Consider the following 14,862-nt stretch of genomic DNA (forward strand, 5'->3'; position numbering starts at 1 on the left):
GTGTGCTTCACTTTAAATGTTTACCGACCTTCAGGTTTCTGATTAATTTGTGTCCAAATTGATTTATTCGAAGGTAACTTTTGACGTTTTCGCTAAGGTTACCTCCGAATACCATGGAAAAAACGACAGTTCTCATTGTCTCATGATCTGGACAACACAGTGATGGACCCTGGTATAAAGCTAATTGTAGTTGCCCTCAAACGAAAGGCCACAAGACGTAACTGACTCCAAGATGGACTTCACAAGTCTGCAATAACGGTTTTAAGCGATTTGTGTGCAATTAAGCAAATTAAAGTCACTTTAGTGCCTTTGTTTCTTACTTCAATCATCTTTCAACCGCTGTGAACCGACATTATTAATACATGATAGGGTCTAAAGTATCAATAAACGCACATAAAGAAAATAATACATTCAAAGTGCTTTATAAAATGAAGTTTTGATTGCGATATCCAACAAAAGTCTAATTCTTACCTACAAATACTGAAATGTTACTTACGAATACAGCATAATACATGACATGTGTAATGAAGTGTCCCTACCAATGGAAATTAATTGTCAAAAACTTTAAGCGGTACCCCAGGACACTATTATTACCCATATACGGATTCATTCAACAATTATTTATTATGTAAAATTGCTGATTAACTACTTGTATATCAAAATGAAGTGGTCAAAATCTTGCTAAAAGCATCAAAAAAATTTGATTTAAGGTAATAGCATTTATTCATTTGGACATACTATCTGAAAGAGATCTAAAAACTACCATTTTATTAATTCATTACCATAATAGCAAAATTTAAACCTCTAAACTCAATATAGATATTGTTAAATAGCTCATGTTACCTACGAATACCCGGGTTTCTTCACCTTTTCATTGCATAAAGCGTTAGGTGTATGCGTATAATTCCTAATATTCTTGAAAACATATATCCTACTCGTTCTTATGCAATGTGTAAATTGCTTCATACTCATTTGATAAATAAAATACAGAAACTGACCTAAACTTCATTTTCAAAATAAACTAGCATAAATTGACTAAGATCATATTGATCGCGTTATAAAAATAAAAACAAATATTTTCTGGTTGAGCTAGCATTTTCCTGACACCCTGTGGTCTACATTACACGAAAAAAGCGTTAATGGGAATATTCCATTTGTTTTAGGTTGATTAGTATTGCGATAGTGAAAGCATCCTAGTGGTATTCGTAGGTAACATTGGGTTTTGATATCACATTTACTATCACACGTCCTGGATTTATTTTTCAAGATTAGTAATGGCACTTTTGGTTCCTATAAGGCCAATATGTCATCAATCAATGGGCAAAAGGAAAAGATTGTGGAGACATGTTTATTTCGGACTTTTATTTTTGGCCCGTGGACACTTTTGGTTGGATTCGACCAGCTACGTATACATGTAACATATAATAAGTATACCGGTATAGGGCTATATAAAAGTTGTTTCACAAATTGACATTTTATTTTAGTTTAAGAAGCAGAATGTCATAAACAGTGGCGTACTGAAGGGGGGGGGGGGCAGCTCTTCTGTGAGAGGTCTTGGGAGGGGATGAGGGAGGTGGAGGTGGAGGAGGGGATATGAAGAATGAGAGGGGGGCTGAGAGAAAGCGGAAGAAAAACGTTGGTAAAGAGAGTGATAAATACACAAGATGGATAAAGGAGGCCATCACCATCAGAAAACAAGGCACCACAATGAACCGAGACGAGGGCCAGTACAACCTAAGTCACATCTTTGACGACCTGTTGATGGAAAAATCGTCTGGCAAGCAGCGATCACCAACAGCTGTTCAACGATCATCACATCAACAGTAGCATTGAGAAAGATAGCTGATAGCTGTCGAAACGTCTGCACGTAAGTGTGTTTTACTTTGACTAGTACAGGGTGAGTCATAAAAAGTGCAATAGAGAAAATAATCCATTTTAATTAAGAACCGAATTGAACCTTTTAGGTTTTAAAACATGTTATACATGATTTATCCATTAGTGACCTTGTGTGAAAAAGACAAGGAATTAGCATTTACCGTTTTGTTTTTATAACACATTTTATAGCGATACCCAATTTTAATGTTTGTCCAAGAGACATCTAAAATTTGAATGTCAGCCCACTCTGTGTAAGGTAGATTTTGAACAACTGCCATTTTCTTAACCTCATTGGCATTGAAATAAAACGGAGCACCCAAAGTGTTATTGTCCTTGGTCTTGTTTAAGGTGAAGAAACATTATTTATTGTTATTTTCATTTTACCTTTACTTTAAAGATGTTTATTCTCTATCAAAAACATACACATTTGTAGGCGGATTTTTTAAAATGTTGAAATAAAATGCGCGCAAATTGAAGTGGATTGAATTGTAAAATATCCAGTAAGTTGAACATATTGGGATTAAAAACTGTCGAGTGAGGTATGTTGGACTTAAGGGAATGTTAGAAAGTTTGTTTGAACAGAATAAAGAAATTAAAATAACGCAAAAATCAACCTCATTTAAGTTAAAGTCAGTTTCAGAGCTGGTGCCTTTATCGTGCATTGTGTGCTCTCATTCAAAATGCATGGTACCTCGTGTACAAATAATGAAATTGGGTATCGCAGCAAAAGGACTCATACAAATTAAACGGTAGTTGTGATTCACTCTATTTTTTCACAGAAGGTGGGTATTGAGTGTGGTTCTTTCATAAATATCGATTCTTTGCTCTATTGCACTTTTTTTGACTCACCCTGTATATGAAAAAATATACAGTTTTATAGAACAGTCCTGATGAATTTGTTTAAGAGTATACTAAACTTGTATTCATGTCAGTGTTGTGAGTCGGTAAATTACCGGTTAATTTACATGGTAAATTACCAATAATTTACCGCCATCTTAATTTACCGTAGTAAAATAGGGTTTTTTTCTTAAAACTTCAAATAATATTGTTTTTGTTTGTTTGTTTTATATTAGATGACAATTACAATTTCATGCAAAAGAGTTATGCAAATACTTTGAAATGTACGTTCGGCACGTAAGGCCTACGTAAGGCCTACGCTTCATGACCTACCCTGCCTGGCAAAGCTAGTCTTATCGACATAAGTTTCCGTGACACGGAACATGCGGCCGATACAAACGGAAACTACTCTGTCCCTTAATCAAACGTATATTATCAACATGTGCTCGTGAAATTATGTGAATTACGTAGGCCTATTTCAACATTGTAACATTCACGGCTCGTTTTACATAGTGGATTGTATTGGGTATACTCGATTATTAACCTGTCTTAATTAAAATGTGTTTTAAATGCAGATAGGCCGTGTTTGCGATCTTTCTATCTGTAGTAAATAATATTTGACAGGAATTCTTTTACGCAGTCGGGGTGTTGTGCCGTTTTAGGTTTCACTCCAGGTATGCACTTTATAGATGCTATAAAGACCTTATAAAGTCACGTAAACTTCAAAGATTACACGCAATAAATAGACAAAATTATATTTATTTTATAAGGATATGATATACACTGTACAAAGTTGATTATTCAACCCATTTAACCCAACATAGAATATTACGAGACGTCATCATGCTATCGCGTCAAGCCCTTTCTGTCCGATATATTAACGCCCTCTAGCCAGGTCAGACCATCATTTTAATGACAATATGCTATTAACATAAGAATGGGACACATGCAAGTTACTGAGTGCCACATCCTGATTTAATAATCCTTGCCGCTGCTAACCGATCTCAATGGTGCACACCGACATCACCCGGTTAATAATTACATTATACACCAGAGACACTGAAATGAATACCCGGGATAGATACACGTGAATGTGCTATGCACAATTTGATATTCAGGCGATAAATCTTTGGATACCGGGGTAGAAAATTTATTTAGTCTACAGAAGCCAGACTTTGTTCCTTGCACTTGAATATATGTGTTGAACGGATATGATAGTCTTCAGCTTACGTCTTGAGAAAGAAGCTTGCGTCTTGAACTCAAAAACTTACAAAAATTCTGATTTTATATGTGCCGAACTATAGCGCAGCGTAGGCTAGCTCCACTCACTCGTGGCCAAAGCAGATGACCATTGACCTCATCATGGCGTATACATGCTCAATCACAGATAGGTCGATTACCAGGTTATTGTCAGTAGCCTTAGTCGGATGTCCCTCGGCTCATTATGCGTCTCAAAGGTCGGAACAAAATGGCCATGCGTGGCTGTGGATTCAACCTACCATGGCGATTTCTGCCATGAAAATATCGGGGCGATGACACTGTGTGGTGAGCTCTCATGAGGACCACACACACCTGCATATGTGTATGATTTGTGACTTAAGAGAGAGTACTGGACCACAAGTCGCGGACGAAATTAGAAATGTGCGTGCTGCACACTTGAATCGTTAGTTCGTTACGTAGCTTCATTTGCCCTTCCTACAATCCAACTTCCCTTCTAATACCCGCACTTATTTAATTATCCTTATCATAAACAACCTAAGGTATACTTACAAATGTGTAGCTGTTATTCAAAAGCTGCAACAGTAAATTGGGTCACATATAATTTTCAATGTCTAGCCTCCAACAAAAGTAGGCTAAATATAATGCTCACTGACCGGAAAAATTGACACTACGATTTTTTCCGTATTGTGTTCTTTGATCTTTTCACATTAAATCATGCATAGTCATTCTTCACTAATAGAGCGTTTGCTAAAGTCGTGTTCACACAGTCGGACTTAAATCACTTATTACCGGACTTAAATTACGTCGGTAATAGTATCGGATATAAGTGGCAGTGTGAACGAGCGTCGGATATAACTTTATCGGACATAATGTGCCTTAAATCCGATGATTTAAAGCCGAAGATGAGCAGGGCACACCAACATCGCCCGGTTAATAATTATATTATACAGCAGAGACACTTAAATGAATACTCGGATTTCCCTCGGCTCATTATGCGTCTCAAATGTCGGAACAAAATGACCATGCGTGGCTGTGGATTCAACCTACCATGGCGATGTCTGCCATGAAGATATCGGGGCGATGACACTGTGCAGGGTTAAGACCGATCATAACGTTGCGTTTGGTAATAGTAATTACGTGTACACAGCACTATTGGGCTGCCGGGTATAACTGTGTACCTTTCACCTTTGTGCATGATTCAGCGTGAAGAACACTTCCGGGTTAAATTAAATCACTCGCGCAAAATTTTAAGCAGAGTAATTTGCTGTAGATATCATCATGGCTACAGCTGCAAATGTTAATAATAAACGCAACAGCCTTGTCAATTGGAATGACAAGGAGACATTGGCTCTCCTCAAAATCTGGAGGGACCCGAAAAGTATTCCTGGGATAAACAGAAGGTTTTGGGAGGAGATGGCCACGCTATTACATGACAAGGGATTCCCCGTACGGTCGGGGGAGCAGATAAAGGCACTGAAACTACCCATCGCAACCTCCTTGATCAGATGCGCGGGAGCAATTGACCATCCTTATTGGGACGACCTACTCGAGATTCTAGGTGGGACAGCAAATGTAAACCCTACAGAGGGTTCAGTGGGGGGGGGGTCGTGTTCACACAGTCGGACTTAAATGATGAGAAGAATTTTATTCAGCCATAAGCATGATAACATAAAGGCATGCAATTGGATTTTATAAGATGATTAAGGGGGCTATAATTTTCTCTTCGCTTCTCTTCTCCTCTCCCCTCCTCCCTCCCTCCCCTCCCCTCTCCTCTCCTCTCCTCTCCTCTCCTCTCCTCTCTCTCTCCTCTTCTCTTCTCTTCTCTTCTTCTCTTCTCTTCTCTTCTCTTCTCTTCTCTTCTCTTCTCTTCTCTTCTCTTCTCTTCTCTTCTCTTCTCTTCTCTTCTCTTCTCTTCTCTTCTTCTTTCTCTTCTCTTCTCTTTTGTGTTCTTTTGGTTTGTTTGTTTTTTGTGTTTTTTTTGTTTGTTTTTTGTTTTGTTTTGTTTTTTATTTGTATTTTGGTTTGTTTTGTTTTGTTCTCTTTTTGTTTTGTTTTTTCGGGTTTTTTAGGAATTTAATCTTCAATAATGATATGACTACAGACAATATTACGCAGTGCAGCGGAGTCAATTTCAATGAATGGTCCTATAATTATTATATAAATCATGCCTGAATTATATCTAGCTAAGGAAAGGCTACATAAACTTAATGTTATATACATGTAGAACATGATTGCATCTATTACCAACCAAGTAATTAAACAAAAGTGAATGTAGCAAATACGCAATCGTATTCGTTGTGTAAATGTCTGACTGGCCCGGGTTATTTTAGCCATTGCTGTTGTTGGCTTTATTTGTATACTAGTATGCGTGATCTGATTTTTGTGAACAAACTATAATACATGTACCTGTATTGGCAAGATATGGCACACATATGTGATGCAATCAGGCAAAATCAGTAGGAACTCGGATATATTAAATTTCAGTTTTAGAATAGTAAAAAGCATTTACAAAGCTGGATTTTGCAGAAAACCCCGTTGAAATTAAACAACCAGTTCCAAAGATGGCAATTAAAGCCACAAGACGTTCCAAAACAACAGGAAGAGTTTCCAAAACAACAGGAAACAAAAGGAAATATTTCCGAGTTCCAACTGATTTGCTTGATCGCATGACATTATATTTCCCAAATCACATATCATAAACACATCAAAAAAAAAAAAAAAAGTTTCCACTTGATTTGGTAGTCATAATTTTGAGCACAGCTAATCCATTTGTGTATAAATAATGGGCTATTCTAGAAAATAGATACACACCCCCTATAGAGGAGTTTGGATTTCCGGACTTTTTGTCCAGTCGTGATTGTTGGAAATCCGGACTTTTAAAGTGCCCACAGTTGAAAACATCCAGCAGAAAAAAGTTCAAAATAAGAAATACTCAATTTGAAAGCTCATTTTGGACATTTTCGTGATTTTTCTTCCATTTAATTGGATTTCCAAGCCTTTTCAAGTGACATTAGCAACTGGAATTCCAGTCGTTTTCAGAAAGCAGACTTGGAAAACCGGACACTTCTTTGATTGAAAAGTTACTCCTCTAGGGGGTGTGCCTTTTTTCTGCAATAGCCCAATTGTGTTAGCTGCAAGTTGCAACATTAAACAAGAAATCGGAATGACCGAGAAATGAATGACATTTGGCGCGATTAAAAATTTGAAGCGTCATTTACTGTGTAAAAGGATTCGTTTTAATGATTATCGACCAGCATAGTCAGTTACCAATTGATGGCACACACTGACCACCACTGACGTCAGAAGACTGGAACATGTTAGGCTATGCAATATCAACACTGCGTAATCTGTTCGAACTTTTCAAGTCGTACCAAACTTCACTTAAGGGAAGGGGTATGAACGTTTGGACAGTATTTATTGTGGGACATTAGAGCACATCAAACATATCGAATTGCATTCTGAATACGAAGAATTTCCTTCTGATATCAAATAATTTTGATTTTTTGAAATTCGCAATGTAATACACATTTTATGGCAAATCATTAAAAATTGATATTTTTGATATTTAACAGTACATAAAGGAAACTTTATAAATCTGATGATTTATACTTAAAGTGTATGTAGCTGGGATGAAAAGCCGACGATCAATTAAAATTTTGACCTTTCGTATTGAAGATATGGATTTTTTCCCCAAAACACCAAAAACAAATAGGTCTTTTTGGGAAAAAATCCATATCTTCAATATAAAAGGTCACAATTTTCAATTGATCGTCGGCTTTTCCTCCCAGCTACATACACTTTAAGAATATATCATTAGATTTATAAAATTTATTCCGTGGACTGTTATATATCAAAAATTTGAAAAATATCAAATTTTAATTTGTCATAAAATTTGTATTATATCGTGAATTTCATAAAATGAAAATTATTTGATATCAGAAAGACATTCTTCGTATTCAGAATGCAATTCGATACGTCTGAGGTGCTCTCACGTCCCACAAAAAATACTGTCGAAACGCCATAAACGCTCATTCTAGATCCCTTAATGACAACTTTTTCGATCATTCGGATTTCTTTTTACTCACATTTGTGATCATATTACATCTATCAACATGATCAATAATCATATCAGTTGTATAATAATTGCTTTTATTTATTCGGGACTTTCAGTTTTTAATGTTTTCCTTCAACATTGTTTATCTGGTTTCATCACAAATAATTCGCTTGGAAATATATAACTAAAATCCATAAAATGGCTATCCCCAAGACTCCACTCAGTCGAACACTATTCGCTCTTCACGTTGGTCTAATCAAACAGTTATAGAACAGGGTTTAGCATATCATTGTAGAGGTCACACCAGAACAGGAATAATGAACGATGGGATGGGCGACTGAAATCACGTGACGAATTCGGATGATGTAGCCTAGGTCTAGACAATAGGCAGCCATTAGAGGACATTTTGATTCGTACATGATGTTATTCACGTGTCGTTATACTTTAGTATAAAATATATAAACAGGTTTATAATTTAAATATTATGACGTTTAGCAAACAATATATTCTGTAGTAAATCGATCAAATGACGGTGATTGTTGGGGTATTATATGCTTGATAGAATTAGACCGTCTGACCAGCTAGTATTCTCCTCCGCCGTCAGAGTGATACCAGTCACTCCACATAGCGTGTTGCGAAGGTGAAGGAGACTAAAGCTGTGATGACGAACGCGCATACGTTAACAATGATGTATCCTTGGTCCAGCATTGTTGTAGCCCACTGACCCGGTCCGGTATTGCTCTTATGAACTCTCACCCTCCTGACCAGAAGCACGCCACTCATGTAAAAATACATACATGGTGATAAGTGGATCGACGACTGCTTTTACTGAATCAGGTCACTCTATGATTTAAGTTTGAGCTGTTCAATGGCCCAGTCTTGAAGTTGTTTGCGATGAAACTGGAAAGTAAATGAATGATACATTTTATGAAATACATTATCATCATTAAAATCATCACCACCAATGCACCCATGGCGCCGCCAACATCGCTACCACCATAATAACCACCACCACCACCACCACCACCACATCGCATTAGTAACAACAGCAGCAGCAGCAGCAGCAACAACAACCACACTACAACAACGTCATCATCATAAATACAACAAGTGCCGGAATAACATTATATCATCACTATCTGCCGATTCAATAACCGAATTTAATGGTGCTGCAGTTACTGATATGGGCTACCATATAGGCAAGTATGGGTCCAAATTGTTGTGAGCCGTATTTGTACCCATTTTAAGCGAAACTCCGGTTTTTAAGCAAAAAGAAAAAACAACCTTTTTAATTGAAATCAATGAGAGTATCAATGCTGAAAATACATTTTCCTTTCGAAATATTATTCAAAGATAACTGAAATAACCCTTTTTTACCTTTCCTGTTGGTGTTGTAGGAAGTTCTGAGATGATAAAAACATATCGAGGTACCAGTAGGTCATGTACCTTTATACAATCAAAAGAGAAAGAATTATATGTGTTTAAAATATTGTGACGAAAATGGTGCAAACGATTTTAGTATATACTTGTTGTTACATGCCGTATAAGTGGGAGTCGTTATATTCAACTTCAAGAATCTTCAAACACCGACACCAGTCCACTATAGGAATGTACCAAAGAAGAATATATCATGATATCACAGACTTTTTGACAAATAAAAAAAATAAAAATTCATGATGAACGCATTCAGTTGAACTCGACATTTTACAGATATTTATCCCAAGTGTTCAATAAATAGTCATAGAAAGGTTTATAATCTTTGTTTTCACTGTCACTAATTAGATATTATATAATTTGTGACAGTAAACAATTAAGTATAAGTATGTTTAATAGCAAATGCAACATACAGGGGGTCTCAAAAAGAGGTTTAACATTAATCACAATCGAAAGTCAAAACTCCACTTGGGGCTAGCAAACAGGGGGAGTAATGTGACTAATACAAATAAATACAAATCAGTGTTTTAATGTAATAGTAACGTATGCATGATGGGAAAAAGTGGATAAATCTGTACATGACAAAACTGGTGAATCAGTGAGTGTATATACAAAAAGAAGTAATGAAATTACTATAAATCATTTTGATATACATACATAACAAATAAAGTTAAGAATGTAAAAATATGTACCTTTCCTTTACAGAAATCAATCAAATCTGTGGGACTTGTATCAGTCGATGATTGCATCCTGCATAAACAAATCATAACACAATGTTTAAGATTATTTTGGTATATAATGCTATAAAACTGGTAGAATTTTTGTTGTTCTGATGATTAGTACTATTTATGATAGTGCTGACTCTTGTTAACTCTCATTATTATGTGAAATGTAGCAGCATTATGTTGTTGTTGTTGTTTTGTTTTGTGTCTGTTTGTTTTCTTTTTTGGTTTTTCCATGATCAATGGAAGCAATTATTATTCAATACTGCCGAATAAAATGATTATGATCACTACGTTATGTAAGTTTATGATAGCAATACAAGTTTGCTTACTTGACACACGCACAAACTTCATTCAACGTCCGTTTGTCAGGTACGCCAAAAACCTTTAAACAAATGACAAAATTGCGACAATATTTATTATTACTGTCAAGTTAATAGCACCATACTGTTGACGTGGTATCCAACCTCCGTTCAAGAGGTCCAGAGTTCGACTCGAGTGAGGTTGAAAAAATGTTATGAAAATAATTACGCCAGCTTGAAATTACCATGGATAAGTAGCTAGCTGCCTAAATATCTCGGTCTACCCGTTCGTTACTCGGGCTAATCCTGGCTGCGATTGTTATATGAAAACCTGAGCGCAAGAAGACCGTAAGTCCACTTGGCCTCTCAACATGTATACACTAAAGTTACATATAGTTTCTTAGGGGTTTATATGTTTAATACATGTTCCAGGGTGAAAACAACATGAAAGGATGTTAAAGATTAATTTTGGCCCCTGAACATGTATAAAACATTACGAAACTAGTTGAGGGGCCAAGTGGACTTGCGGTCTTCTTGCGCTCAGGTCTTCATATGTAGGTAGACAACGCGACTGTGTTTATATTGAGCTGCGTCCCCGATTGATTGAAAAAATTGTTGAAATGTGTCTTGAGCCACGGTGGTCAACAAAAATCTGTAAATTATTATTACACTCTTAGGCAATAAAACGCACTTAGATGCCATAGATCAGACAACAACGCACTTACCACTGCCTTAGACACGTCACTATGTTGCTCCAAGACTTTCTCTAATTCTTTGGGGAAGAAATTTAGTCCACCTTTGGAGATTGTTTCCTGCATTAAATGAAATTAAAGAAAAATAGTAACAGAAAAACGGAGAAAATCGTGTCCAATAAAATAAATAAGAAGAATTTAAATATAAATGTAGAGTTTTGTTTTATTCCAAAGAAAATAATTTTTGAGTACCTTTTGTCTTCCAAGGCAACAGAAAAAGCCATCATTATCCATTACCCCGAGGTCTCTGTGTAACAAATGATATTTACAAACGTACGTTATAAACGAGTTATATTTGTGGTGTTCGAATCGCTACGTTAGGTCGGGGCAAATTAACGCTATTTTGGTTTGTATTTAATATTTTCCTAGCTAAAACATCAGTCTTGATAAAATCAGAGCCACATTTGACAAGACAGAGAAAATCACTCTTTTTTGGGCCAACATCCGTGTTTTTGTTTGTACCCTCCCCGAAAAACCGGGCGTCGGTACTAACTATGCTTTGTTCTGTGTCATATAGAACAGCAAACATATACACATAACTTATCTTCGGTCCGTTCAGAAATTGCCCGGAACCCCTACGGGTATAAACACCTGCCGTATATCCTTCCAGAGAATGATTTAAGGAAGCCCCATCATGCACTGCAAAAGTGTTATCACTAGAGTTTCAACTGCCACTTTACTTTTCAAATCCCATTGAATTCTGTGCAAAAGATGGTGTTTAAGAATTGTGTGTGTGTCATTATTACTTTTCGATTCGATTTCAGAACAAAAGTGATGTATGCATAAAGAATAATTCACACCTTCTGTAGATAACATAAAATGTGACATCGACTAGCATTTTGAATGTGTATTTATTGTAAATATATCAGTCCAAATTCAAATTTAACCATGCACGTCTATGCAGTGTGCGAGCAGTGGTGTCATTTTCACTCACACAGCTGTGCAAACCGCAAGTCAACACAGTGGCGTGATGGGTAGTGCTGAAATCATCCTCTGATATCCTTCTAAGCAGGTGAATATTGGCGCATAATAAATACTCGGGATAAATTTAGTACGGTAGTCCCGGAAGTGGTACACATAACACAGTATTTTAAAGATATGACTTTGGTATACGGCGTAGGTCATTCAACACTTGAGGGAATATTTTGTGCGTTAAATTTGTGGTGCATATCTAAAAACTGATGTGCCAAAACAATGTCATTAATGTACCATTTCCGGAAATACCGTACTAAATTTATCCTCGAGTGTTTATGGTGCGCCAATATCCATCTGTTTAGAAGGATACTGATGTACGGAACATTCCGCTGGTGTTTATAGTGAAGAGTTTCCGGACAATTTCTAGTAAAGGTACCGTATATTTGCTCCACTATAAAACACGCTTGTTGTCGACAAACTCTCTCGCTCTCTTATTTACCATGTTAAGTTGTTAAATATCTTTTTGACTAAACCTTTGAGTAATAGAACAACCCATGTTTTTCATACCCGCTTCTGATCCAGCCGTTTGGATTCCTACTCTTCCGCGTAGCTTCTTCATCAGACCAGTAATAGCTGAAGACATATGGACTCCTCACGTATATCTCCCCGATTGTGTTGGTTGGAACGATGCGTTCGTTTTCATCCACTATTTTGATCTGTTGCGTGAGTTTGTACGATACAAAGTTACATTCGTCATTAATCATTACGTAATAATTATGTCGTAAACAATAGTTACGTGCAAAGTTTATAGTACCATTCCCCATTTGGGAGTTGATGTAAAAAGGACGCTGCATATATTTTAATAGCAGGGGTCTGAAAACACCTAGATAAGGACATTTAGATACCAATGAGAAGGCAATATGGAACTACTTTTTCGTGGGGGAATTACACCGCGTGAGGCAGTACAAAACTCTCAATTCCATGCCTTTCGGGCGTTATATGTGGACGATTGTGTCAAAGATGCAAGTCGCAAACTCTTTTTTATACGTCGATATCACACGCATTTCATTAGACAAAAGATGCAAATCGCAAACTCTTTTTTATACGTCGATATCACACGCATTTCATTAGACAAAAGATGCAAATCGCAAACTGTTTTTTATACGTCGATATCACACACATTTCATTAGACAAAAGATGCAAATCGCAAACACTTTTTTTATACATCGATATCACACGCATTTCATTAGACAATCTGCACGTATGTGAATTTCCACACCTTACTGCTGCTTTATATTGATTTCATTACAAACAAAATATGTATTAATAGTCCCTGTTAATAGTTTGACTTTCCTTCGTATGTTCAATATCCTCGACTGTAATATTGAACGGACAACTTCAGTGCATTTTCTGAGGAAGCTTCGTACGTGCATAATCTTCAATACTGGTTAAATAAGCAACATCGATCCATCACAAGGGGCGATATTTAATAGACGGGCGTACGATCACGGCGTTTGGGAATCGCGACCTCTCTAGTATTCATCTCCGCCACCCGTTTGATTCCGCTCACTCTACATAGTGAGTGTGATCAAATCGAAGTGGTCATGGTGGCGGAGGAGACTACCGAAGCTAGTTGACGAACGCACATGCGTTAGTAATCAACCATGGATGTTGCATGTGTCTAAACGCATGCCTGATAGTGACCCGGCATTATCCCTATGTACTCTCACACTTTAGCCTGGATTTCCCCCGCATGAACTATCGACAAATTTAAACCACAGGTGGGTAGGCTCAGGTGGGAAATAGACTGCCCACTCGAATATTCATATCAAGGCAAAAGCGGTACAGTGAAAACGATATTTTAATTATATCATTATATCAGTCTTTTAAGGGGGTACTACACCCCTGCCCAATTTTGTGCCTATTTTTTTATTTTTCTCAAAAATTATAGCACATTGGGGACAAGATATGTATATTATATGGGCAAGGACTACAACTACTGCACTGGAAATTTTATTTCATCACAGACAACAGTTGTGGAGTAACAGTCAAAAATGAGGGAAACCAATATTTGATCAATAAATCAATAACTACTTGCTTTGAGTTGCTGAATTTTCAGTACAGTAGTTGTAGTCCTTGCCCCTATAATATACATATCTTACTTGTTACCAATGTGCTATAATTTTTGAGAAAAATGCAAAAATAGGCACAAAATTGACCAGGGGTGTAGTACCCCCTTAAGGATCCCGTGCATTGGGGAAAAGGGGACAGCTTTTCCAAATACCATGTTCACTCATCCTCAAATGAGCGACCAAGCTGCTTTATGCGTCTGAATGGTGATGAATGTTAAATAGAACTTGAAAAAATACAAACCTCAGCGTGTGGATTCGCATAGATGGCCCCGGAAGAAAGCTTCTCTGGATTATCTATAGGGCATTGTATGGCAGTTATACACATTTCGGTGGATCCGTATGCGAGCTGTTGATTAAGGAAATATTACATAATTATGTATAATTTGACGTAGATTTGTTTGTCTTCTATTATAGAGGCCTTGCATGTGACGTATCATCCCGTAAATATGGCGGACTACTCAAATGCATTCAACAAAAGCATGATTGCAATCTACCGTGACAGTTCGTCTCGCTCATATAACCCTGCACTACGATCGAATAGGTTGATGACAACATTTGATTGAATGGACTGCACTCCGCCATAACTACGGTGAAGGACACCGGTTCAAATCCTTTGTT

At 36.9% G+C, this 14,862-nt stretch overlaps 1 long non-coding RNA gene across 1 annotated transcript; it reads right to left on the reverse strand.

Annotated features, from left to right (window-relative positions):
• Window positions 1–8,458: 8,458 nt before the first annotated feature.
• On the reverse strand, window positions 8,459–10,174 carry LOC140149710 (uncharacterized). Its single transcript, XR_011858711.1, has 3 exons — window positions 10,114–10,174; window positions 9,365–9,433; window positions 8,459–8,887 (listed from the first exon to the last, which is right to left on the reverse strand). It is a non-coding gene; the product is annotated as an uncharacterized lncRNA (long non-coding RNA).
• Between the last annotated feature and the right edge of the window lie 4,688 nt (window positions 10,175–14,862).

This window comes from Amphiura filiformis, chromosome 4, assembly GCF_039555335.1.
Source record: "Amphiura filiformis chromosome 4, Afil_fr2py, whole genome shotgun sequence".
NCBI lineage: Eukaryota > Metazoa > Echinodermata > Ophiuroidea > Amphilepidida > Amphiuridae > Amphiura > Amphiura filiformis.